Source organism: Eriocheir sinensis, chromosome 4, assembly GCF_024679095.1.
Source record: "Eriocheir sinensis breed Jianghai 21 chromosome 4, ASM2467909v1, whole genome shotgun sequence".
Taxonomy (NCBI): domain Eukaryota; kingdom Metazoa; phylum Arthropoda; class Malacostraca; order Decapoda; family Varunidae; genus Eriocheir; species Eriocheir sinensis.
Genome location: NC_066512.1, coordinates 3,435,411 through 3,460,124, shown reverse-complemented (window position 1 = coordinate 3,460,124; position 24,714 = coordinate 3,435,411).

The following is a 24,714-nucleotide window of genomic DNA, read 5'->3' as shown; positions in this document are numbered from 1 at the left end:
TGGATAAGGAAACTAGATAGAGAATAAGCGTTTAGGGAAAGATAGGAAGGAAAGAGAAGGACAGACGAGATAAAATAAAGAAGAAAACATGGAGAAAGATAATAGTGTTAACTGGTAATTGAGATAAGCTCGGATAAGAAACGACGTGTGTGTGTGTGTGTGTGTGTGTGTGTGTGTGTGTGTGTGTGTGTGTGTGTGTGTGTGTGTGTGTGTGTGTGTGTGTGTGTGTGTGTGTGTGTGTGTGTGTGTGTGTGTGATATATATATATATATATATATATATATATATATATATATATATATATATATATATATATATATATATATATATATATATATATATATATATATATATATATATATAAATAACAAGTGAAAGATAATTGTTGAAGGAAATTTGTCTGTTTGTTTGTATGTGTGTGTGTGTGTGTGTGTGTGTGTGTGTGTGTGTGTGTGTGTGTGTGTGTGTGTGTGTGTGTGTGTGTAACAGTGTAAAAGGAAAACAAATAACAAGTGAAAGATAATTGTTGAAGGAAGATTGTTTGTATATTTGTATATTTTCTTTATTTATAATAAAATGGAATGGAATAATAGAATAAAATAGAATAGAATAAAATAATAAAATGAGAATAAGTAGAATAGAATTACGTTATTAGTCACCCAGGGCTCAGGGGCTCGAGGTGGTGCCAATCTTGCATACTCTTCGGAAATATGCGGCCGAGAGAGAGAGAGAGAGAGAGAGAGAGAGAGAGAGAGAGAGAGAGAGAGAGAGAGAGAGAGAGAGAGAGAGAGAGAGAGAGAGAGAGTGAGTGAGTGTGTGAGTGTGTGTGTGTGTGTGTGTGAGTGTGTGTGTGTGTGTGTGTGTGTGTGTGTGTGTGTGTGTGTGTGTGTGTGTGTGTGTGTGTGTGTGTGTGTGTGTGTGTGTGTGAGTGTGTGTGTGTGTGTGTGTGTGTGTGTGTGTGTGTGTGTGTGTGTGTGTGTGTGTGTGTGTGTGTGTGTGTGGTGTGTGTGTGTGTGTGTGTGTGTGTGTGTGTGTGTGTGTGTGTGTGTAATTCACCTCTTGGTCTGCTGGGTCTATCTCGAGACAGCCAGCTGTTCCCGGAAGAGCACAGAGCTCGTAGTACCGATCTTTGGGTAGGACTGAGACCACTGTGTGTGTGTGTGTGTGTGTGTGTGTGTGTGTGTGTGTGTGTGTGTGTGTGTGTGTGTGTGTGTGTGTGTGTGTGTGTGTGTGTGTGTGTGTGTGTGTGTGTGTGTGTGTGTGTGTGTGTGTGTGTGTGTGTAATTCACCTCTTGGTCTGCTGGTGGTCTCTCTCGAGACAGCCAGCCGTTCCCCTACGGAAGAGCACAGAGCTCGTTGTACCGATCTTTGGGTAGGACTGAGACCACTCACACTGTGTGTGTGTGTGTGTGTGTGTGTGTGTGTGTGTGTGTGTGTGTGTGTGTGTGTGTGTATCTGTTGCAATCTTCCTCATTCTTCCACAATGGCGACGTGCCTCGTATCGGCGGCGTGATAGCCCTCCGCCGCCGTCCCTTCGTACTCCTGGCCAGCCTCGCCGTCGCCGCCCCTCGCCAGCTAATGATGTGTGGCGTAATGCATGCTCGGCTAAAGCGCCCCGGAGCCTCGTGCCGCCGCCTTGCTCTCATATTTACGACACTTTGGCTTACAGCGAATGTCTGCGCCGCAACAGCTGTTTGGCGGGGTGTGGACGCTAAAGCGCTTCATTGTGGGGCGTAAATAGGATTATGCAGCCCTTCCCTTGACACTGAGCGCTCCAGACACTCGTAATGCGACCGCGACGGGGGCAGCGGCGGCACACTCAGCCTTGTTGGGGGCCGTGTGGCGAGGCTGCCGCTGATCAGCTCCTCGTAACGTCGTGAGAGACCAGTGAAATTCCGGCCCACATTCTGTTAACTCCTAAACGACCATTCTCTTGAGGAGGAAGAGGCTCATTGTTTTCACAATTATTATTTTATGTGTACAGTAAATATAGAGATAGGTAGATAGATGGATAGATAGATGGAAAGAAAGATAGACCTATGTATGGGGAATTTGGGTCCTTTTTAGTTAACTGTTAAATGAGAGTTGTATCATTCTATTGCGGTGATACTAGGCATTGTTTTGTTTATACTCTTTTGTATGTTCGTATAATACAGAGATAGGTCGACAGATAAATAGATAGAGAGATAGATTGTTAATTTGGGTCCACATTCACTTAACTACTCAACAGGTTATACCGTTTTGTTGAGGAGGAGGATGTTCTTTGTTTTAGTATATTATTACTTCACATCTTTAGTTAATATTGATAGATAGAGTTAGATAGTTCATAGATAGATAGGTGTGTGAATAGGTAGGTAGATAGCTAATTCGGTTGTGTAATTTTATTGAGGGCGATGTTGTTCTTTGTTTTGTTTATCTTAATTGATCATTTCAGTTAATATAGGGATATTACATAACTAGATAAATAGATAGATAGATAGATGGATAGATACAAAGATAGACAGATAGCTAGGCAGAGTGATAGACATACATTCAGATAGGTAGGTGGATAAATAAATACATATATACTTAGAGCGATACATAGATAGACAGACAGACGAATGGGCAGATTTATAGACAGATACATAGATAGATAGATAGACAGATACATAGAGGTGGCTACGAACAAGGTAAAGGCAACAGCACAAAGCGACTAGGGAAAATATTGTACCATTCAGGCCTCGGCGTAATTCACGAAGAGGGTGAACGGCTGCAGATAACACTGGGCGGGGAATCAATCAGTCTGCCCGCTGTTATGAATGAGCAACTACACACAGCGGGATGCAGCATTATGTAAATCGGGTTTTTTTTTCCTTCTTTTTTTTCCTTCTTATTTTGCGTTGTAAGATTCACCGTATTCCTCTGCATTTCGTCGCCCGAGAACACACATTTGATAAAGCTTTCGTGTATATAGGAGTTTTGAGCATTTCCAGCAGTAGTTTTATGACTCTTGTTTTAGTTTTACCCTTTCTCTGTATACCGTGAACCTAACAAAACACTTATTACATATTCATATTCTTAAACATTTCGTCGCCCAAGCACACACATTTGACAAGGCTTTCATGGGAGTTTTTAGCATTTCCAGGGATAGTTTGTTGACTATTGTGGTAGTGTGACCCTTCTTCTGTACCGTGAACCTAAAAAAAACACTAATTACAACCTTTCAGCAGTTTAAGGGTCATATTCTTAAACATTTCGACTCCCAGACGCACACGCATTTGACAAGGCTTTCATGGGAGTTTTTAGAATTTCCAGGGATAGTTTATTGACTATTGTGGTAGTGTGACCCTTCTTCTGTACCATGAACCTAGCATAACACTTATTACAACGCTACAGCTGTCTAGTGGTAACATTCTTAAACATTTGACAAGGCATTCGCGTATAGAAGTTTTGAGTATTTCCATGGATAGTATAATGGCCCTGGTGGTGGTGTGACCCTTCTTCTGTACCATGAACCTAGAAAAAGACACTCATTAGAACCCGGCTGATCCCCTTTTTGGCCTTTGGAAATAGTTGATGTGACAGGCGGAAGGAAGCGTCTGAGAAAACCGACCCAGCTGCGTCGCGTGGGTGCCGGGAAGTGTGGCGTGTTTACTGCCGCGAGTCACGAGAGGCGAGGCGAGGCGAGGCGAGGCGAAGGTGAGGCAGTGATGATATGAAGCAGTGTGACAGGGAACACGTGAGCCCCAACAGCCCTTCTGAGTACCGTGTGTGTGTGTGTGTGTGTGTGTGTGTGTGTGTGTGTGTGTGTGTGTGTGTGTGTGTGTGTGTGTGTGCGGGGGTGAGAGAGGGGGTTAGTGTGTGGGGGGGAGGGGTAATGTGTGTATGTGTGTGTGTGTGTGTGTGTGTGTGTGTGTGTGTGTGTGTGTGTGTGTGTGTGTGTGTGTGTGTGTGTGTGTGTGTGTGTGTGTGTGTGTGTGTGTCTGAGTATGCATGTGTATGGGGAATGGATGTCTTTGTGTCTGTCTGTCTGTCTATGTGTGGATGTGTGTGTGTGGATGTGTGTGTGTGTGTGTGTGTGTGTGTGTGTGTGTGTGTGTGTGTGTGTGTGTGTGTGTGTGTGTGTGTGTTTTCCCTCATCCTAGCGTCTGCCTCGTAACCTCATGCATCAATAACACGTGTAATATACCCTAAAAACAAAGTTACCTCGACAGTTTCAGAGTAATAGTAAATGGGAACAAAGGTAAAAATAAAGGTAAAATATGCAGGCGATGAATAGTAAAAAAAATGTACTAGCGAGTGGCCTGTTACGGTACATTTGTTAACCACGTAAGGCGGTGAGGCAGAGTTTACGGCGGCACCATCTGTGTGGGGGAGTCCATCAACGTTGCCAGATTGTCGTGCTCTGCCTCTTATGTTTGCCGATTTCAGACCCCAAAACTGCTTTCGTCACCCAAATAACTGCCTTCATATACGGTTATGTTTAAACGGATAATGATTGGTGTTTCTTGGCAACAGTTATGGGCCAGAAACCTGTAAATACGCGGCTCTGAGCACGACAATCTGGCACCGGTGGAGTCCATGGCCCATACTCTCCAACATTTCGGGGCCTACACACCTACATATGACAAGCCTTTCGGCGAGACTGTGTTAGTATTTACATGAGTAGTTTTATGAGCCTAGTGAGAGTTTGACGAGGGTACTTCACTATGAATGTGAAAAACACTCATGAGAACCCGACTAATCTCCTTTGTGGCCTTGGGAAATAGTTGTTGTGGGAGCCGAAAGCGTCTGAAATTACGCGTCCAGCCTCCTGCCAGCCGCCGCCTGTGCAGGTGTTGCTTTGCCAGGTAGGATGGCGGACACCTGGGATTGTTTTATATTATTATTTTATTTATTTATTTATTTATTTATTTATTATTATTTTTTTTGCGTGTGTGTTTATTGTTAGGTAGAGTGCACATGTTATTTCGTTCTGTTATCTATGTCTTTCTATCTATTTTTCTATCTATCTTTATTTTGTCTTTCTGGCTATCTATTTTCTACCTGTGTGTGTGTGTGTGTGTGTGTGTGTGTGTGTGTGTGTGTGTGTGTGTGTGTGTGTGTGTGTGTGTGTTTGTTTTTGATGTAGAGAGAGAGAGAGAGAGAGATTTGTTAACCGAATTCCATATGCATGTAATGGTCCATAAACTTCTATATCTATCTATTTCCGTGTGTAATAATAATAATAATAATAATAATAATAATAATAATAATAATAATAATAATAATAATAATAATAATAATAATAATAATAATAAACGGTTTATTTCATGAAGTACCAGGCAGCCCTAGAGCTGAAAATATACATCAATGGAAGATGAAATGAAATGAATGAGACAAATGAACAAAGTAGTATGATTGAAAATAAAAAGGAAAATAGAAATAACAATAATAGCAATAATCATAGTAAAGATAATAATAATAATCACGATAATAATAATGATAATAATAATAGTAATCATAATCATAATAATATTCATAATAATAATAATAATCATAATAGTAATCATAATAACAACAACAATAAGTCCTAATGAAAAATATTTACAAAACATTCAAATTGTGCTACTCTTAATTTGCATTGTTGATATATTTGACCATCATGGGCACTGCGCTGTTCTTATAGCGGTCAGTCCGTGCCCGTATCGGGGCAATAATGTTGTGGTGTCTCACTGAGTGCTGAGGGCGATTCACTGCGGGTGGGAGGATGTGTCTATGTCAGGGCTGGTTGAGAAGCTTGGTTGCGAACCGGTGTAGTAGGGTCTCGTGACGGTGTTGTAGGCTGGTGAGATGGAGGGAGTCGAGGGCGTCCTGGTAGCTGGTGTAGTGAGGGCCCAGGACGATTTTGCAGGCTCGCTTCTGGACGCGTTCAAGTTGGCGGCGCTGCGTGATGTTGATGGAGGAAGACCACGCTGGGGACGCGTATGTCAGTTTGGGGAGGATGAACGAGGAGTACACGCTCGCCAGCGCACACTCAGGGGCCCCCAGCGTTTTGAGTCTCCTCAGCAGGTACAAGGGTGTGTGTGTGTGTGTGTGTGGTAGTGTGTGTGTGTGTGTGTGTGTGTGTGTGTGTGTGTGTGTGCGCGCGCGTGTGCGTGTAATTCCCTCCTCCCCTCCCTTCTAATTTATTTTTTCACCCCGTTCTCAATTTTAGTGCAACCATTTTTCTTTCTTGTGCTTCCTCCGTCTCTCTCTCTCTCTCTCTCTCTCTCTCTCTCTCTCTCTCTCTCTCTCTCTCTCTCTCTCTCTCTCTCTCTCTCTCTCTCTCTCTCTCTCTCTCTCTCTCTCTCTCTCTCTCTCTCTCTCTCTCTCTCTCTCTCTCTCTCTCTCTCTCTCTCTCTCTCTCTCTCTCTCTCTCTCTCTCTCTCTCTCAGTTGTTTATTGAAGCTGCGCCCAATCAGCCGGCGAGTCGCTCTAACATATTGGTGAATGCTGTCCCTCCTGCCACACGCGAGGGAAAACAACGAAGGACTGGCTGCGTGCTGGGGGGCGGGAAAAAGGGTAGAGGGAGACGGATGATGCAGGGGCTGAGGGGACCAAGGATGTTACGGGGCTGGACGATGCTGGTGTTCGGTCTTGGCAGCTAATGTTAGGGAAGGACGTTGGCTTGTCAGGGTGGTCGGTTATTGAATGTCAAGGAGGTGTGTAGAGACAACCCTGAGCTGTCTGAAACTTATAGAAAACACAGCGCCAAGGTAAAGTAAATACACGTAACAATACCTTTGAATGAATTAATGAGGAACGACGCTAGTTTCTCATGGTGAAGGATTAGTGGATGTTTGGGAGGAGTGTTAAGAGAAGCCTGAGTTGTGTGAAACATATAGGAAACACAGCTCCAAGGTAACAATACCTATGAATTAATTAATGAGGAAAGACGTTAGTTTCTCATGGTGAAAGGTTAGTGAAAGTTAGGGAGGGGTGTTAAGAGAAGCCTGAGCAGTGTTAAACATATAGCAAACACAGCTCCAAGGTAAAGTAAATACACGTATCGATACCTATGAATTAATTAATGAGGAAAGACATTAGTTTTTCATGGTGAAGGGTTAGTGAACGTTAGGGAGGAGTGTTAAGAGAAGCCTGAGCAGTCTGGAACTTATAAACAACTTCTGCGTCAACTAAATACAAGTGAAAATAGAAATACGTTAAAAGAAAAGTAAAGGCGATGGTTAGTCAGAGTGAAGGGTTAGTGAATGTTGGGAGGAGTGTGGAGAGAGTCCTGCGAGAGCCTTGTCACATATGAGGGAGGGAACTACACACACACACACACACACACACACACACACACACACACACACACACACACACACACACACACACACACACACACACATATATGGATGGATATAGATGTTTATTGACCTTAACATGCATATGGAATTCGGTTTATACAACTCTCTCTCTCTCTCTCTCTCTCTCTCTCTCTCTCTCTCTCTCTCTCTCTCTCTCTCTCTCTCTCTCTCTCTCTCTCTCTCTCTCTCTCTCTCTCTCTCTCTCTCTCTCTCTCTCTCTCTCTCTCTCTCTCTCTCTCTCTCTCTCTCTCTCTCTCTCTCTCTCTCTCTCTCTCTTTATCTATCTATCTATCTATCTATATATCAATAATTATCTCATCATGCCTATCTTTTTATCTGTATACCTATTTTACTTTCTATATATGTCTCTGTCTATCTATCTAAATCTCTCTCCCACTCGTAACGGAGCCCTTACCCTCACTCTCTCTATTGACGGCGCCTCTTCCCTCTGCCCCGCCGCTCTACGCACCAAGACCGCCAAGCTTCCATATATAAATAGCTTCATACCACGGTCCCGGTGGGATGCAGCGGCGGCGGCGGTGGTGGTGATGGTGTCTTGCTCTCCCTCTCTGTTTCTGCCTCCTCTCGCTTCCTCCTCTGCCGCGATCATCCGCCACTATTCCTGACCTGTTGCTGCCAGCCTAACGGAGCATGTCATGGATTTAAAAGGTTTTATTCTCAGGCGCTTTCGGCTCTCACAGCATCTATTTCAAAGGGTTCTCATGGGTAGCTTTTCACGTCCATGATGCAGAAGCCTTGTCAAACTATCTCTATACGCCCATAAGACTACCCTTGGAAGTACTTACAGTCTATACAAAGGCCCACGTACACAAACGCTCTTGGCTGTTTCCAAAGGCCACAAAGGAGGTTGGTCGGTTCTCATGAGTCCTTTTCACGTTCATGGTGGAGGCCTTGCCAAAATGTTACTAGGCTCTTAAAACTACCCTTGGAAATACCTACAACCCCTACGAAAGCCATATTCAGTATTTCTAAAGGCCATAATGGAGATTAGTCGGGTTCTCATGAGTGTTTTAACGTTCATGGTGCGGAAGCCTTGTCAAACTATCACTAGGCTCATAAACTACCCTTTGAAATACCTACAACCCCAACGAAAGCCTTATAAAGTATTGCTAAAGGCCACAAAGGAGGTTAGTCGGTTTCTTATGAGTTTTTAACGTTCATGATGCAGAAGCCTTATCAGACTATCATTAGGCTCATAAAACTACCCTTGGAAATACCTACAACCCCAGCGAAAGCCTTATTAAGTATTTCCAAAGGCCATAATGAATATTAGTTGGGTTCTCATGAGTCCTTTTCACGTCCATGGTGCAGAAGCCTTATCAGACTATCACTAGGCTCTTAGCACTACCCTTGGAAATACCTACAACCCCTACGAAAGCCATATTCAGTATTTCCAAAGGCCACAAAGGAGGTTGGTCGGGTTCCCATGAGTCCTTTTCACGTTCATGGTGCGGAAACCTTGTCAAAATATCACAAGGCTCATAACACTACCCTTGGTAATACTAACTCAACCTCCGTGAAAGCTTTATCAAATGTGGGTGTGAGCCCCGAAATGTTTGAGAATATGGTCCTACCTCAGAAGAGAGACAGAAAAGTACTTATTATTGTTGTTTTGTTGACCGTTCTGTGATTTCAAACTACATATTTCCTCCATATTTCTGTGTTTTGTAATATTGTACGTAACTCCGGCTTCAAAAATTCAGGCGGTGTGCATGACGTATAGCTTATGGAAAAGTGGTATTTGTGGCAACCTTCCCGGCATTTCAATTTTTGTCGTATACTGTATACTGTGTATAATTCATGGACAACGATATTAGGTGGGGTTAGATACACGGGAGCTTAGGGTCAAAGGCTGCCTTGTACAGGCCTACCGGCCTCTTGTGAACTCCTGCGTTCTTATGTTCTTATGTTCTTATACTGTATGAGATTCAGTGTTTTATGTGCGGCCCTGTGGTGGACGATGACAGGAGAGGCACAGGCGCCGGGTGAGGACGGCCGGGCAGGTGGCGGTTTGGAGCTATCGGCCAAAAATAATGAAAGCTCAAGCCTGTGCATTACTTATAGGCGGGGAATTGTTGATGACGATTGGCTGGTATAGAACGTGGTGACTCAGACAAAATACTATTGTTCACCAGGACGAAACTGAAGAGTAATTATGGTTCTTGGAGAGGGACGTAACAAACTGTTTCACTCCCCTAAAATAATGAAAACTCGAACCTGTGCATTACTTATAGGCGGGGAGTTATTGATGACGATTGGCTGGTATAGAACGCGGGGACTCAAACGATCAAATAGATTTGTTCACCGTGACGAAAGTGACGCGTAATGTTTGTTGTGGACGTAGGGAGAACAGGGAGAATAACTTATAGGCGGGGAATTATTGGTGACGATTGACTGGTTTAGAACGTGGTGAGTCAGACGATCAAATAGTATTGTTCTCCATGACGAAAGTGACGCGTAATGTTTGTTATGGGCAGACAGTAAACAGGGAGGTGGACTCCACAATCTGCTTCACTCCCCTAAAATAATGAAAACTCGAACCTGCTCATTACTTTTAGGCGGGGAATTATTGATGACGATTGGCCTGTATAGAACGCGGTGATTCAGACGGCAAAATAGAATTGTTCACCATAACGAAACTTAGGCGTAATGTTTGTTGTGGACTCTTGAACGAAGTCGCTGAAGTCAGGGTTGATTGAAGGTCTGGGCATCACGTGGGTAATCTTCAGACAGTCGCAGATGGTTAAAAATTGTGAACGTGTATCGGTGGGACTCGAACCCTGGTCCACGGGCACACCACGTCCGCACGCTGACTACTCTGCCACCGCCTCCCCTCTTCTTCTTCTTCTTCTTCTTCTTCGTTTTCTTCTTCGGCAACTAATCCGCTCTTCATCATTATCTTTTCTTCTTCTTGTTCTTTTTCTCGGCAGCTAATCTCATCTTGCTTTTTTTATCTTCTTCTCGTCATCCTCCTCCTCTTCTCCGGCAACTAATCTCCTCTTCTGCTTCTTCTTCCAGGTACGTGACTTGGAATACAGCAGGACCCCCCACCCCCTAACCTCTCTTCTGCAGCTGGTGAGTAAACTGTCCCCGGGAACCATCACTCTCTCCTCCGATCATCACATTTCATCCCCCCCATCGTAAATATTGTCACTTTTAAGATCAACGTTATCTCTATTCGTTCGCTTCCAGCAGTGTATTGAGCCCATTCTTTCATCACTGTAGTTTTCTTTTCCTTTCTCTCCTTGGTTTATCACGTTTTATCCTCCCCTCGTCGTAAATAGCGTCACTTTTAAGATCAATGCTATCTTTCTCCATTTGCGATCATTACTTCATATCCAGCGTTGTATTGAGAATCATCAGTGGAGTTTTTTGCATTTTCATTTTTCTTCAGTTCATCGCATCTCATCCCGCGCGTTGTAAGTATTTTCAATTTTTAAGGCGGTGTGATCCCCCTCCATCGCAGTCACGTTTTTTTATTTCCAGGAGCGTGATGAGCAGTTTTTTGGGGTCGTTCTTATGTTTGTTTTTGTGATTACTAACGAATGATTCTGACTACTACTACTACTACTACTACTACTACTACTACTACTACCAACAACATGACTGCCACCCATACCACTACCACCATTAATATTCTCTCTCTCTCTCTCTCTCTCTCTCTCTCTCTCTCTCTCTCTCTCTCTCTCTCTCTCTCTCTCTCTCTCTCTCTCTCTCTCTCTCTCTCTCTCTCTCTCTCTCTCTCTCTCTCTCTCTCTCCTGCTCACTGGGACGTAATCACCGCCATTTTTCACTGCTCGCCGCTGGGGACGTGTAAAGACGCACCACAAAAGTAATAGAGGGAGAATTATTTGAGTGGTGTCTCCTACGCGGGGCCTGGCGGGGCGCTCATTCGTCACGGTGGTACGGAGGAGACAGACACCCACACACCCACGCTAATACTACCCGCCGCCGCCCTAGCTACTGTACCTTGCTTGTGGGACGTGGCTATGGGGAATGGTATTGGTTCTCTTATCACAGTAGTATTGAGACGAGGACCTACTACTCCTCTCTTACTATGGGATGCTATTGGTTATCTCAGTTTTGCAGAGGATATGAAGGCCAGCTACCTCCCTCAACCTTCTACCTCGCCGTCCTTCTATTCTATCATGAGGATTATACTGGTCCTCTCATCACGGTAGTATAGAGACGAGGATCTGTTACTGCTCTCTTACTGTGGGATTCTTTTGTTTATCTCTCTTAGTTTTACAGAGGACATGAAGACCCGCTACCTCCCTCAACTTTCTACCTCGCCGTCCTTCTATTCTACCTTGTGTTTATGGGACGAGGCTTGAGGATTACATTGGTCATCCTTCCTAGTTGTACGGAGGAGACGAGACACCCACACCCACGCTCCTACTACCCCGCTGTGCCTCTCTAATACCTTGTTTGTGTGGGACGTGGACGTGGGATTCTATTGGTTATCCTTCATAGTCGTAAGATAAGATGAAGACCCACCCGCCGCAGCCGCCGTCCTTCTCAGTTACCTTGTTTGTGGGAAGACTCGTGGATTATATTTACTGGTTATCTATCATGGTTCTATAGAAGAGATGAAAAGACACTGTCACCGCTCTTCCGCCCCTTTACCGCCATCCTCCTTAGCTACTGGTCCTTGTGTTTGTGGGACGCTGTTCTTTGATTACATTGGTGCTCTATCATAGTTATACAAAGGAGACGAAAGCCCACTGCCGCCCTTATGTTCCACCATAGTTCTTCCCTCTCCTAATTAATTATGTACCTTGCTTGTTTGGAAGTCATTGGTGCTCTATCATGGATGTACAAAGGAGACGAAGGCCCTCTGCTGCCCTTATGTTCCACTGACGTCCTTCCCATTAACTATGTACCTTGCTTGTTTGGAAGACGAAGCCTTGGGATTGATTACATTGTTATTACAGAGGAGACATGGCACATCGCTCCACGCTGCCGGCCTCCTGTTTTTCGCCGTCCAAATCAACTTCCTCGTGTGTGTGGGAGTTCTCTTTCCTGATTGTAAATAAGAGACGACAACCGACTCCCCTCCTCCCGAAATTGACCTCTATTTCGGCCACCTCTTTTGATTTTTTTTTTTTTAGGAGCAGCGAGTAGCGGGCTTTTTTTTATTATTGTTTCCTTTTTTTTTTGCCCATGAGCTGTCTCCTTTATTGTAAAATAATAAAAAAAAAACTACATCAGACGCTACAGTAGACAAAAAACAGTATTCTCAAACGTATCGGCGCCTCAGTTCGCCTGTTGGAAAAGCCTCTCGTAGAAGTTGCTGGTATTTACTTGGACTGTTTTGTGATCGTAGTGATAGTTTTACACGACCTCTGCACCTTGAACGGGAAAATAAGCAATGAAAACCCGGTCAGTTTTCTCTGTGGCCTTGGGAAATAGTCGTAATGGGAACCCGATGCGTTTTAATGATACGGACCAAAGACTCGCTACATTAGACGCTACAACAGACGACGCAACATCAGACGCTACATCAGGCGACGACCCGCTGCATTAGTTCGGTTTTCCATTTAGTGTATTGAAGTGGGTACGTTTTTTCACTCCCTGAACCCCGCTTACCCTCCGCCCTTCCCTTGTCCTCAGCTTCCTTCCCTTCCCCTCCATCAGCGCCCTCTTTTGTAGTGTCATGGCGTTAGGAATCCCGTTATTTCTTTGTTAATGGTCATAGTTGTGTGGTCAGCTTTTCTTGGACGTGGCTGCTGCTTTTCTCGAACTAGGAAAGTCATTGTTATTTCGTCCGATGCGCGTTCAATAAATTACAAGCCGTACACGACAAACAGTACATTTTATCTTTTTCTTCTTCTCAAACTAGGTCGGAGTCTTTCTAGTAGCTGTTTTGTTATCTGTGTTGCGCGTCTCGACCAACTCAATACAGTATTTAAATGGCAAAATGATAGGCTAACTTTACACCACCGCTTTACAAGATTCACACTACACAAGAATGTTAGTGCGGATACAGTACAGTGTGTGTGTAGTTGGTGTTGCCCTGAGACACACTTTACGGCCATCAATCTACTCTTAAGTGTCTAGAATTATTCAGTTTTATGTTTCCTTACCGGGTTTGATACGGACTTCCTTTGCCTGTATTTCCTTCCTACGACTTAAACGCTTTCAGAGGAAGTATCAAGACATCCTCTATCCGAGTTTGACCATGCAATTTCGGCCAGTTTATTAAGTATTTACAGGAGCAGCGCCAATCCTCCTCACTTCACTTGTTTTATTTACTTTACTTTGCCTCACTTTGTTTTACTTTGCTTTGCTTTACTTTACTTTACTTTGCTTTTGCTTTATCTTTACTTTGCTTTATTTTACTTTACTTTGCTTTATACTGATTTACTTTTACTTTTGTTTTACTTTGATTCGGTTTTGTTTTAATTTGTTTTACTTTATTTTACTCTGCTTGATTTACTTTAGCGTTTATTTTACGTTACTTACTTTGCGTGCCACGTCCTTTACTTTGCTTTACTTTATTTTTTTTCTTTACTGTTCTTTGCTTGTTTGCTTTACTTTTGCTTTACTTTACTCTAGTTGCTTTAATTAGTTTAAATTTTAAATGTAATTACTCAACTGATTCCTTTTTAAGTTTCATTATAACCCTGATTCCTTTCTCTGTATTTCATCCTTCCTAAGACTTAAACGCTTTCAGGAGGAGAGTATCAAGACAACTCTCTGTCCGATTTTGACCCCTTTCGGCCAGTCTGTGAACTATTTACAGGACCAGCGCCAGCTAGACTTTTTGTTCAATCTTTATTTACCGGGACCAGCGCCAGCCAGACTTTGCTTTTCTTTCTTTATTTTTACTTTCTTTACTTTACTTTTGCTTTACTTTACTTTTACTTTACTTTTACATTACTGCTTTTGCTTTATATTACTTGACTTTGCTTTACTTTCATTTACATTACTGTTCTTTGCTTTGCTTTACTTTACTTTGCTTTACTTTACTTTACTCTGTTTTGCTTTACTTTACTTTACTTTACTTTACTTTGCTTTACACTGCTTTACTTTGCTCTACTTTATTGTCCTTTACTTTGCTTTGCTTTGCTTTACTTTGCTTTGCTTTACTTTACTCTGCTTTACTTTACGTTACATTCACTTTAAATCTGTCTTGCGAGGATAACATGAACTAGTGTGATGGCCGAGATAGATAATAACTGTAAAGTGAGAATCGTGCCTCTTGTATCAGGTTGTAAATCGCTTAATCAGTCTGGAAGGTAATCAGTCATTTCCCAGCTCGACCAGTCAGCAGGGGTGTGATTGGAGTGTGTCGGGGGCTGCGGAGTCAGGGTGAGAGGGACCATAACAGCATTACGTGGGGAGGCGGGAGGCGAAATTCATGAGGCTGGGAACTGAATTAAAGGAAGAGGAATGAGGATGTGTGTGGTTGTTTCTGTTCGTGATATGTGTTTGTTGTTCTGTGTGTTGTAGTTTTAGTTGTTGTAGTAGTAATGTTATTAAAGGCGGCTTTACACCTGGCAATTCCTGGCCGGCAATACAGCCGCGACGATCTAGCGGCTACACCAGCTGTGTGCTCTCGGGAGCAAGTACGTTCACACGCGGGAGGAGCCGCCGGGAGCATCAAGACGTAAACTGCTAGTAAATGCAAGGGCATGAATTCATCCCAGACACCCCAAAAGGCTACTACCATATCTTAAAACCACAATGAGTTTGGTCCATTAGCCTAATATTGTAGAAATACTTTAAGTAAACGAGTTTTACCTTCAGTAGTATTGATTGATTGATTGTTCATTGTTGCATTTAACAACACCCCAGGCATTACATGAGTGATTATATAATACGAGAATAATCGTTTCCTTACCTCCTTAAAATATCTCATAAAATAAACATTTCTCGTAATGTCATGCCACTCTCTCAAAAGTTGTTTTGCGCAGACTCCTGGAGCTTATCTTGTGGGTCCCTGAAACAGGCTCCAAATCTTGTCTGTATCTGTCATTTCTTGTTTAAAGGAGAAGGGAGGAACATGCCATGGCAACCCCCAGGCATTACATAGTGTGATTATATAATACACGAAAATAATCGTTCCTTACCTCCTTCGATATCTCGCAAAGAGATAAACATTTCTCGTAATGTCGCTGCCACTCTCTCAAAAGTTGTTTTGCGCAGACTCAGCTTCTCCTGGAGCTTATCTTGTGGGTCCCACAAGTACCTATGCTGCCTCACTTCTTCTAGTAATGCCACCTCGGCCTCCAGGCTCCAAATCTTGTTGTCTGTATCTGTCATTTCTTGTTTTATTGGCACCGACATGTTGTACTCAGCCGCCAGTCGCTAATACAAGACGGACGCGCTCAGCTGCAGAAACCTTGCCGCGAGAAGGGCTCCCAGACCCAGACCCAGACCAAAAATGCAGCCGCGCCTGTGTTGCCGACTAGGAATTGCCAAGTGTAAAGCCGTCTTTAGTGCTTGCTGGTTGATGGAGTGTTGTTGTTGTGGTTCTTAGATTTATTTCCTCCTCCTCCTCCTCGTACATCCACCACTACTACTACTATTATTACTACTACTGCTATTACTGTTACTACTACTTTTTCTTTTTCTTCTACGTCTACTTTTCTTTTTTTTCTTCTTCCTCTACCTCTTCTTCTTCCTTCACCTCTTCTTCTTCTTCTTCTTTCTCCACTTCTTCTTCTTCTTCTTCTTCTTCTTCTTCTTCTTCTTCTTCTTCTTCTTCTTCTTCTTCTTCTTCTTCTTCTTCTTCTTCTTCTTCTTCTTCTTTTTCTTCTTCTTCTTCTTCTTCTTCTTCTTCTTCTTACTACTACTACTACTACTACTACTACTACTACTACTACTACTACTGCTACTACTACTACTACTACTACTACTACTACTACTACTACTACTACTACTACTACATACATAAATTATACCTCCACCCATGTTTATTTTTCCGACACATAATCATGGAGGGCTCCATAGCTTGGAGGTTATTAGCCCCAACTGTGGCATTCAACCATATCACTAATACTACCTAGCACTAAATCACCTATCATCTATTACGTCCAGATCCCCCTGTCCTTCCCTACTCAAGTCTTTCCCGACCCACCCTAATATCACTCTCCACCACTGTGGCTTCATAGTCCGTATTGGAGATGGTGGTGGCTTTTGGGCCAGAGTGTCTGGTGCCCCTGAGACATAGGATGGCCGACCTGAGCAGGGAATACGAGAGGCGACACCTCATCCAGGCGACAACGTGGCTCCTTGGCTGTTGCTTCTTTTCTGAGATTAGTTCCGCGAGGCGTGCGTAGAAGCATTGGGCCCTGGGACCCATCCCGCCGGATGTGGTGAAGACGACTACTACTTTACATACAGGCTCTACGTCTTATACATCCGACCTTTCTAATATCAAAGTAACAGAGCTTCGTGTTTGTACTCCCATCACTTACTGTTGCCTTATTTTCCGTGTTTGATGTTTGCGAGACCTGTGATTGGCTCCAAAGCAAACAGGGACTAGGAGGAAAGGAAAAAAGAGCATGTTAAAAGCTTGTGTGGTAATGATGTTACGTGCAAAGTTTTATAAATGGGACACAGACTTAGGCCCGTGTTCGTAGATGTTTTCGGTTCTCATAACATCTATTTCCAAGAGCCATAAAGGAGATTAGTCGGGTTCTCATGAGTGTTTTTTAACATTCACGGTGCAGAGGCCTTGTTAACTATTATTAGGCTTTTAACCCGGTAGCAGCGGGGATCATGTTTCTTAATGGTCCCTCTCAGCGAGAAAAATGAGAAAAAATCATCACTCACACAAACCATTTCATAATATATATCAAAGCGTTTGTGATCAGTTTATGTATCATCTATTTTGGGGTTTATAGCATGACCCGTCGCTGCTATTCGGTAAAGCCATAAATTTGACCCGTCGCTGCTACCGCGTTAAAACTATCCGTGGAAATACTAACAACCTCTACGAAAGCCTTACGATATGTGTGTGTAAGCCCCGAAACGTTGAAGAATATGGACCTAACTTACAAAACAGAAACACATGTGATCCTTTTCTCTCTTACAAGCACACAGTTGGTTAGGTCAATCGCCATCGGTGTTCTAAAGAGACCCTCCAGAGACCTCAGTGACCCTCAAGGTGCTCTTCACGATTAACCTTCTTCACAAGAGTCGAAGTAGCCAAGCCAAGAACAACACTTCCCCACCAAGATCCGTCACTGTGGTTGCCTTCCTCCCCACCAAGATCCGTCATTGTGGTTGCCTTCCTCCCCACCAAGATCCGTCATTGTGGTTGCCTTCCCCCCCACCAAGATCCGTCACTGTTGTTGCCTTCCCCCCCACCAAGATCCGTCATTGTGGTTGCCTTCCTCCCCACCAAGATCCGTCATTGTGGTTGCCTTCCCCACCAAGATCCGTCACTGTTGTTGCCCCCCCAAGATCCGTCACTGTTGTTGCCCTCCCCCACCAAGATCCGCCACTGTTGTTGCTCCCCCACCAAGATCCGTCACTGTGGTTGCCTTCCCCACCAAGATCCGTCACTGTTGTTGCCTTCCCCCCCACCAAGATCCGTCACTGTTGTTGCCTTCCCCCCCACCAAGATCCGTCACTGTTGTTGCCTTCCCCCCCACCAAGATCCGTCACTGGTGTTGCCTTCCCCACCAAGATCCGTCACTGTTGTTGCCTTCCCCACCAAGATCCGTCACTGTTGTTGCCTTCCCCACCAAGATCCGCCACTGTTGTTGCCTTCCCCCCCACCAAGATCCGTCACTGTTGTTGCCTTCCCCCCCACCAAGATCCGTCACTGTTGTTGCCTTCCCCCACCAAGATCCGTCACTGTTGTTGCCTTCCCCCACCAAGATCCGTCACTGTTGTTGCCTTCCCCACCAAGATCCGTCACTGTTGTTGCTTCCCCCCACCAAGATCCGTCACTGTTGTTGCCTTCCCCCACCAAGATCCGTCACTGTTGTTGCCTTCCCCCCCACCAAGATCCGTCACTGTTGTTGCCTTCCCCCCCACCAACATCCGTCACTGGTTGCCTTCCTCCCACCAAGATCCGTCACTGTGGTTGCCTTCCTCTCCACCAAGATCCGTCACTGTTGTTGCCTTCCCCACCAAGATCCGTCACTGTTGTTGCCTTCCCCCACCAAGATCCGTCACTGTTGTTGCCTTCCCCCCACAAGATCCGTCACTGTTGTTGCCTTCCCCCACCAAGATCCGTCACTGTTGTGGCCTTCCCCCCCCCCAAGATCCGTCACTGTTGTTGCCTTCCCCCCCACCAAGATCCGTCACTGTTGTTGCCTTCCCCCCCACCAACATCCGTCACTGTTGTTGCCTTCCCCCCACCAAGATCCGTCACTGTTGTTGCCTTCCCCACCAAGATCCGTCACTGTTGTTGCCTTCCCCCACCAAGATCCGTCACTGTTGTTGCCTTCCCCCCCACCAAGATCCGTCACTGAGGTTGCCTTCCTCCCCACCAAAATCCGTCACTGTGGTTGCCTTCCACCCCACCAAGATCCGTCACTGTTGTTGCCTTCCCCCCCATCCAAGATCCGTCATTGTGGTTGCCTTCCCCCACCAAAATCCCTCACAGTGGCTGCCTTCCTCCCCACCAAGATCCGTCACTGTGGTTGCCTTCCTCCCACCAAGATCCGTGACTGTGGTTGCCTTCCTCCCCACCAAGATCCGTCACTGTGGTTGCCTTCCTCCCACCAAGATCCGACACTGTGGTTGCCGTCCTCGCCACCCAGATCCGTCACTGTGGTTGCCTTCCTCCCCACCAAGATCCCTCACTGTGGTTGCCTTCCCCCCCACCAAGATCCGTCACTGTGGTTGCCTTCCACCAAGATCCGTCACTGTGGTTGCCTTCCCCCACCAAGATCCATCACTGTGGTTGCCTTCCCCACCAAGATCCGTCACTGTGGTTGCCTTCCCCACCAAGATCCGTCACTGTGGTTGCCTTCCACCCCACCAAGATCCGTCATTGTGGTTGCCTTCCCCCCCACCAAGATCCGTCACTGTGGTTGCCTTCCACCAAGATCCGTCACTGTGGTTGCCTTCCCCCCACCAAGATCCGTCATTGTGGTTGCCTTCCTCCCCACCAAGATCCGTCAATGTGGTTGCCTTCCCCCCACAAGATCCGTCACTGTTGTTGCCTTCCCCCACCAAGATCCGTCATTGTGGTTGCCTTCCCCACCAAGATCCGTCATTGTGGTTGCCTTCCCCACCAAGATCCGTCACTGTTGTTGCCTTCCCCCCACCAAGATCCGTCACTGTTGTTGCCCTCCCCCCCACCAAGATCCGCCACTGTTGTTGCCTTCCCCCCAAGATCCGTCACTGTGGTTGCCTTCCCCCACCAAGATCCGTCACTGTTGTTGCCTTCCCCCACCAAGATCCGTCACTGTTGTTGCCTTCCCCCACCAAGATCCGTCACTGTTGTTGCCTTCCCCCACCAAGATCCGTCACTGTTGTTGCCTTCCCCCACCAAGATCCGTCACTGTTGTTGCCTTCCCCCCCACCAAGATCCGTCACTGGTGTTGCCATCCCCCCCCCCAAGGTCCGTCACTGTGGTTGCCTTCCCCCCCACCAAGATCCATCACTGTTGTTGCCTTCCCCCCCACCAAGATCCGTCACTGTTGTTGCCTTCCCCCCCACCAAGATCCGTCACTGTTGTTGCCTTCCCCCCCACCAAGATCCGTCACTGTTGTTGCCTTCCCCCCCACCAAGATCCGTCACTGTTGTTGCCTTCCCCCACCAAGATCCGTCACTGTTGTTGCCTTCCCCACCAAGATCCGTCACTGTTGTTGCCTTCCCCCAAGATCCGTCACTGTGGTTGCCTTCCACCCCACCAAGATCCGTCACTGTGGTTGCCTTCCACCCCACCAAGATCCGACACGGTGGTTGCCTTCCCCCACCAAGATCCGTCACTGTTGTTGCCTTCCCCACCAAGATCCGTCACTGTTGTTGCCTTCCCCCCACAAGATCCGTCACTGTTGTTGCCTTCCCCCCCACCAAGATCCGTCACTGTTGTTGCCTTCCCCCCCACCAAGATCCGTCACTGTTGTTGCCTTCCCCACCAAGATCCGTCACTGTTGTTGCCTTCCCCCCACCAACATCCGTCACTGTTGCCTTCCCCCACCAAGATCCGTCACTGTTGTTGCCTTCCCCCACCAAGATCCGTCACTGTTGTTGCCTTCCCCCACCAAGATCCGTCACTGTTGTTGCCTTCCCCCACCAAGATCCGTCACTGAGGTTGCCTTCCTCCCCACCAAGATCCGTCACTGTGGTTGCCTTCCTCCCCACCAAGATCCGTCATTGTGGTTGCCTTCCTCCCCACCAAGATCCGTCCTTGTGGTTGCCTTCCCCACCAAAATCCCTCACAGTGGCTGCCTTCCTCCCCACCAAGATCCGTCACTGTGGTTGCCTTCCTCCCACCAAGATCCGTCACTGTGGTTGCCTTCCTCCCCACCAAGATCCGTCACTGTGGTTGCCTTCCCCCCACCAAGATCCGTCACTGTGGTTGCCTTCCTCTCCACCAAGATCCGTCACTGTGGTTGCCTTCCTCTCCACCAAGATCCGTCACTGTGGTTGCCTTCCCCCCCACCAAGATCCGTCACTGTGGTTGCCTTCCACCAAGATCCGTCACTGTGGTTGCATTCCCCACCAAGATCCATCACTGTGGTTGCCTTCCCCCCCACCAAGATCCGTCACTGTGGTTGCCTTCCCCCCACCAAGATCCGTCACTGTGGTTGCCTTCCACCCCACCAAGATCCGTCACTGTGGTTGCCTTCCCCCCCACCAAGATCCGTCACTGTGGTTGCCTTCCTCTGCACCAAGATCCGTCACTGTGGTTGCCTTCCCCCCACCAAGATCCGTCACTGTGGTTGCCTTCCTCTCCACCAAGATCCGTCACTGTGGTTGCCTTCCCCCCCACCAAGATCCGTCACTGTGGTTGCCTTCCTCTCCACCAAGATCCGTCACTGTGGTTGCCTTCCTCTCCACCAAGATCCGTCACTGTGGTTGCCTTCCTCTCCACCAAGATCCGTCACTGTGGTTGCCTTCCCCACCAAGATCCGTCACTGTGGTTGCCTTCCTCTCCACCAAGATCCGTCACTGTGGTTGCCTTCCTCTCCACCAAGATCCGTCACTGTGGTTGCCTTCCTCTCCACCAAGATCCGTCACTGTGGTTCCCTTCCTCTGCACCAAGATCCGTCACTGTGGTTGCCATCCCCCCACCAAGATCCGTCACTGTGGTTGCCTTCCTCTCCACCAAGATCCGTCACTGTGGTTGCCTTCCTCTCCACCAAGATCCGTCACTGTGGTTTCCCTTCCTCTCCACCAAGATCCGTCACTGTGGTTGCCTTCCCCCCACCAAGATCCGTCACTGTGGTTGCCTTCCTCTCCACCAAGATCCGTCACTGTGGTTGCCTTCCTCTCCACCAAGATCCGTCACTGTGGTTGCCTTCCCCCCACCAAGATCCGTCACTGTGGTTGCCTTCCCCCCACCAAGATCCGTCACTGTGGTTGCCTTCCCCCCCACCAAGATCCGTCACTGTTGTTGCCCTCCCCCCCACCCCGAGCCGTCACTGTGGTTGCCTTCCTACCCACCACGATCCGTCACTGTGGTTGCCTTCCTCTCCACCAAGATCCGTCACTGTGGTTGCCTTCCTCTCCACCAAGATCCGTCACTGTGGTTGCCTTCCTCTCCACCAAGATCCGTCACTGTGGTTGCCTTCCTCTCCACCAAGATCCGTCACTTTGGCTGCCTTCCCCCCCACCAAGATCCGTCACTGTGGTTGCCTTCCTCCCCACCAAGATCCGTCACTGTGGTTGCCTTCCTCCCCACCAAGATCCGTCACTTGGTTGCCTTCCTCCCCACCAAGATCCGTCACTGTGGTTGCCTTCCACCCCACCAAGATCCGTCACTGTGGTTGCCTTCCTTCCCATCAAGATCCGTCACTGTGGTTGCCTTCCCCCCCAAGATCCGTCACTGTGGTTGCCTTCCTCCCCACGAAGATCCGTCACTGTGGTTGCCTTCCTCCCACCAAGATCCGTCACTGTGGTTGCCTTCCCCCCCACCAAGATCCGTCACTGTGGTTGCCTTCCTTCCCATCAAGATCCGTCACTGTGGTTGCCTTCCCCCCCACCAAGATCCGTCACTGTGGTTGCCTTCCTCCCCACCAAGATCCGTCACTGTGGTTGCCTTCCCCCCCACCAAGATCCGTCACTGTGGTTGCCTTCCTCCTCACCAAGATCCGTCACTGTGGTTGCCTTCCCCCCCACCAAGATCCGTCACAGTGGTTGCCTTCCTCCCCATCAAGATCCGTCACTGTGGTTGCCTTCCCCCCCACCAAGATCCGTCACTGTGGTTGCCTTCCTCCCCACCAAGATCCGTCACTGTGGTTGCCTTCCCCCCCACCAAGATCCGTCACTGTGGTTGCCTGCCTTCCTTCCGTCCTGCCTCGGTGCATATCGTGGTTGTCGGTGGCCGAGGACCCGAACATTAATTAGTTGACTCTGCGAATATCCAATTACTGAGGATTGTCTCCGAGGAATTAGTTTTCAGTGAATTCTTATCGGGTTCAGGGATAAGGAAGAGGAGGAGGAGGAGGATTAGGGAAGGGAGTGGTGTGTAGTAAGGGAATGTTGTGACCCTGCGCTCTTACTCTTAAACACTTCGGGGCTTAAACACCCATATTTGGTAAGGCTTTCGTGGTGGTTGGATCAGTATATCCATAGGTAGTTTTATGAGCCTATAGTGATAGTTTGACATGCCTTCTGCACCATGAACGTGAAAACAAACAAACAAACAAAAAACTCAAACACTTCTGGGCTTACACACACATTTGGCAAGGCTTTAGTGGAGGCTGTGTTAGTATATCCACAGGTAGTTTTATGAGCCTAGTGATAGTTCGACAAGGCCTCTGCACCATGAACGTGGAAAAAATACTCGTTAGAACTTGACTAATCTCCCTCGTGGCTTTTCGTAGAGGTTGAGTTAGTATTCCCGTGGGTAGTTTAATGAGTCTTTTGTATTATTTCACCTTTTCTTCATTTCCTCCTGTAATCTGTGTGTGTTACTCTTTCATTCATTTTTTAATTCTCATTCTACTTTCTTCATACATTTTCGTTCTTTTTTCTCGTGTCTCGTTATTATCACTTTATATTATATCTTCTATCTGTATTTTCTTCTTTGCTATTCTATTTTCATTCATATTCTCTGTTCACAATATATATACTCTCTCTCTCTCTCTCTCTCTCTCTCTCTCTCTCTCTCTCTCTCTCTCTCTCTCTCTCTCTCTCTCTCTCTCTCTCTCTCTCTCTCTCTCTCTCTCTCTCTCTCTCTCTCTCTCTCTCTCTCTCTCTCTCTCTCTCTCTCTCTCTCTCTCTCTCTCTCTCGATTTCTTTGTTTCCCGTTTCATTTATCTTTCCTCTTTCTCAATTCTCCACTCTTTTCTTCTCTATTTTGCCCGAATCATTCTTTTCCTTCTTGTCCTAATGGTTTTCCCTTGGTAGTGTTACTCATTTCATGTTAGCAGCAGATTTCTCTCTTTCTCTCCTTTTCTTTGTTTTCAGTTTCATTTATCTTTCCTCTTTCTCAATTCTCCACTCTTTTACTCTCCTCAATTTTTCTCTGACATTCCTTCCTTTCTTTCCTACTTTTATTTTCCCCAATCTTTCTTTCTCTCTTTCTCTCCAATTCTTTGTTTCCGTTTCAATTTATATTTCCTCTTCCTGGCTCGCTTTTCCGCTCCTTCTTTCCTCCTCTGTTTTCTTTCTCTCAGTCATTCTTTCCTTCCGTCTTATTGTTTTTCACTATTTTCTCCACGCATCCTTATACACGCGTGTTTCCCATGTAAGAGCCGCACAACGCTGGACAGATGAGTGCGGTGCCGCGGCGCTATTTCACAGACGGACGCATCAGAAGGGAGGGAAGAGCATCAGCGGCGCATTGCAATTAACGAAATCCATTCTGCAAGGGCGGAAAACTCTCTCTCCTCCTGTACAAGTATCAATCACTGGACCGCTGACCGCCGACCAACCGTGCAAGTAAAGTCCGTATTCTCAAACATTTGGTAGAGGTTGTTGTGTTAGCATTTCCATGGGTAGTTCTATGAGTCTAGTGATCGTTTGACAAGGCTTCTATGACCGGGGATGTGAAAAAAAGATCCATATTCTCAAACATTTCGAGACTTACACATGCACGTATGATGATAAAGCTTTCGTAGAGGTTGTTGTGAACATTTCCATGGGTAGTTTGATGCACCTTGGAATAGTTTGACAAGACTTCTTAAACGTTTCGGGGCTCACACACCCACATTAAATAATGCTGTCGTTGTGGTTGTGTTGGTATCTTGCAACTAAAGAATTGGTGGCTATTTTTGTCATCTCTGCACATTTCTTAAGC